Source organism: Propithecus coquereli, unplaced genomic scaffold, assembly GCF_000956105.1.
Source record: "Propithecus coquereli isolate 6110/MARCELLA unplaced genomic scaffold, Pcoq_1.0 Scaffold79, whole genome shotgun sequence".
In the NCBI taxonomy this organism is placed as follows: Eukaryota; Metazoa; Chordata; class Mammalia; order Primates; family Indriidae; genus Propithecus; species Propithecus coquereli.
In genome coordinates, this window is record NW_012154062.1 from 1399714 (window position 1) to 1403571 (window position 3858).

Sequence of the window (3858 nt, forward strand, 5' to 3'; positions counted from 1 at the left end):
GATTGTCTTGGCCGCTCTGGACTGGGAGCTTCCTGAGTTTGGCACCTCCTGTGTCTCCTAACCAAAAGCAGGAGCAAAAGAACGTGTGAGATGGAGTCGAAGCCAGGACACAAAGTCGAGACTTATCAGCCCTATAATTCTGGAGCTATCACTTCTCTGTGTTTCACCTTCTCATGAGGCCAAGTGAATGCTTAGGCTCTAGAGTCAGGCATACCTGGACTTGAACCTATCTCTGCTATGTGCTGGGTGTCCTCTCGGAGCCTCAGTTCCCGTATCTGTGAAATAAAGATAATAATAATATCACAGGGTTCTCCAGGGAAATGGTACCTACAGGATGTTTGTGTGTGTGTCCATATGTACAGAAGGAGAATGATGATAAGGAATTGGCTCATGCGATTATGGAGACTGGCAAGTGCAAAGTCTGCAGGGGGAAGAGTTAGGAAAGCTGAGTTCAAGTGCGGAGGAGTCTGCTACAGAGCCAGGAAGAGCCAGTGTTTCCGATGAAGTCTGATAGCAGTCTTTGGAGATTTCCCTCTTGCTGGAGGGCGGTTGTTCTTTTTGTCCTATTCAGGCCTGAGCGGATAAGGCCCACCCATGTTATGGAGGGCAATCTGCTTTCATCAAAATCCACCCGTTTAAATGTTCGTCTCATCTGAAACACCCTCCCAGAAATACCCAGAATACTGTCTGGCCAAATACCCAGACACTCTGTGGCCCAGCCGAGCTGACACGTTAGATCAGCCATCACACTCACGCAGTCCTCGCAGCAGCCGTATGAAAGGAGGGCTATTTGTGAAGCGTGTCTCCCAGGCTCGTGCAATAAATAGCCATTAGTATTATTCCTTCGTGTGTAACATGGTGACAAAGTCAGGGGTCACTTCAGTTCCCTCTGTTCTCAACGCGTTTCCAAAACAGCCCCTTCTCCTCAATTTCAGCCCCGTAGATCTCATTCACTGTTTCTTGATAAGGAAACTAAACATTTCAGTCCAGTGAGTGGACAGTGCACGTTCATTTCACTTCCTGACGGCTCCTCTGTGATGTCACTTCTGAGGGGCATGAAATCATAAAAGTGGGTTCCAGAACTCCAGTCCCCAAGGATCTTTCTATTTAACGATTTTCTTCTTGTATCTGTATCTGTAACTGGCTCCATAAGCAAGAAAACTTTTTTTTTTTAAACAGGTTTTTGTTTTTTTGTGGGGTTTTTTTTTTTTTTTTTTGTAGTTCTCTTATGTTTCAAGTTCCCAGGCCAGTAAGATTTACTGACCGGAACTTCGTACCTTGCTGTCGCACTGATGTATTCCGTTTGAGCTTCTTTCCCCTAAATGGCAGATCCTCCTCGCAGCCACGAGGTAACTACAAAGTCTACACCACCCATTTGTCCAGAGAAAACAAGCGACACCCCAACTCAGAGTGTGCCCAAGGACCCACTGAGCAGCCTACTCCCTGCATCCCACCTGTGCACAAGGCTGAGAGAATGACCAGTATTAACCCCTAGCTCATTATACTCCTAAAATCCCCCCACCCGAGGGGCTCATCCACCATTTTTGGTTGTGCGATGTGTGTACTAACATGACTTCTCACTGCGCTTGCGTGCCCCGCGCTCCGCCCCCAACATGCAACGATGCTCACTCCCCTCATGCATTATTCATTTCACCTCCAGGAAAACCCCTGACCCCTTTGGTTGGGGATGCAGACAGGTATTAAGTGACATCGATCTCAAAGACTGTTTCCTGCCGTCTAAGCCGGGGTGTTTTGACTCATTTGCAGACATAATCAGGCAGAAACAGTCACTGTCAGGACGCAGGAGATACAGGGAGGAAGAAGCCATAGGAAACACACTTCACAGCAATCTTCACCAAGCTGTTACCCAAACATCCTCTAAAGAGGTTTGTTTGCTAAGAACCTAGAATGTCAGGTGGGACACATAATAAAGAAATAAAGCTTATTACACAACAAAATGAAAACAAAAGCTGTCATGATCAACTTCACTCAACCAAAAAAAAAAAAAAAAACTTCAATGTGCTTTGATCTCTGGATTAAAAAAAGTAAAAAGCTTCTAACATTAAATGGCAAATGTCAGTTTTTAATGCTTTTCCCATGAGATTAGGAATTCTATCATCCCCAGTAAGGCTCACATTCTCTTTTGGTACAAAAACGTTGGGAGAATCTTAGCACAAAGACAAACAGTTAAGAGAGCTGTCCTTAGAGATTCTTAGCCAGTAGGAGAGGGTGTGCTCCAGGGAGCTTAAACAGGAGTTTCAATCCAGCTAATATTTTATTTTAGATTTGTTTTCATCCAGTGTTAAAAATCAATTTTACAAATACTGAATTTTTCAGCTACAATTTTTGCCAAGGGACCAGTGTTAATGAGGAAAGGAAATAGTCAGGGGAAATGTTGCTTTTGATTTAATTTTAACTGAAAAGAAAGAAGCATTGGGTTGTGTAAAGAAAATGAAAATCACTTTTTCTTTGAATCTCATGTTGAATTAATTGTACTTCACGGTTTACGCACATCTTTGATCCACGCAAGGCCACACGCTTGAATACCGGTTTGTTCTTTTTTGTACTTGTTCTCTCATTCCACTCCCCTTCCCAGCCTTTACAGACCACCACCCTAATGTTTTTGATATGCATCCTTAAATCTGTAGTTATTTTTTTAATATGCACAGTGTTATCTGCGTGTCCTTTTAAGTTCTGTTTTGCTATATAGAGACATTCTGGTTGCTTGGTTGGTCGAATGGTTGGTTCCACTTAGTACTGTGTGTTTAAGATTTATCTATGTTGCTGTGGTGCTTCTGGTTTTGTTAAAGATTGTGTTGCTTCTACTGGTTGCGTGTCATTTTAGTGTGCATCCCACGACATCATACCTTTTCGTCTCCACTACCTTACAGTGGTAAGCAAGTAGGTTGCGTCCCTCCAGTGCACACCGAATGCTGCAGTGAGTATCCTCATAGGTTTGCTTTCACAGCTGACATTGAAAGTTTCTTCGGGGTATAGATGCATTGGTGGATTCCCTAGGCATGGGATATACGGACACATACTTGATTTGACTGACTTCAGTCAGATTGTTCTGCAGTGGGTTGCACCAGGCTACACACCCACCCTCAGTACACGGGGCTTCTTGTGTCTTCTCATTTCCACCAATTGACTCTTTTTTGTGGTGGGAGGGGTGGAGATTCTAATGGCGTAAGTGACGTTTTGTTTTATTTTGCATCTCTCTTTAAACTTTATGATGAAGTGATCACTTTTCTTCAGTATTTTTCTTTACGTAAGATATAAAGAGTTTAAAGAGCAGACCTACATGTAGTCTAGGTTTTAGCTGTAAACCAAATGTAAGCTGAAAACATCCTGTACTTTGAGATTTAATTGTAATTGACTGAAGCCTCTCAGCTTGTGGAAATTCCAATCGATTCTCCAAGATTCTGTGAATTTCCAGGGAATTTCACTCTCATGGCTTTGGGGTCCTGCACCCCACGAATTATCTCATCTCCTGCCATCATCCTTGTCTTTCTATCAGCGTCAACGATGGCATGGAGACTGGTCCCCAGTCCTTGACTTTGTGGGGCACTCATGCGTGTAGCAGACGTGAGTAAAGTATAGAGTAATGGAAGATGTTTACACTAGAGTAACATAAATAACTTAAAATAAAATATTAGGATTCTCTTACTTAAGAGTACATTTCTGATAAAAATCTAAAATGATACAGGGACTCTGAAAAACAGAATTTGGCAGGTTTCTTTTAAAAAATAAAACTAAACAGGCAAATACCAGAAAGCCTTTCAATTTCACTCTTGGCATTTATCCCGGAGAAATGAAACATACAAAAAACCTGTACATAAACGTTCATGGCAGCTTTAT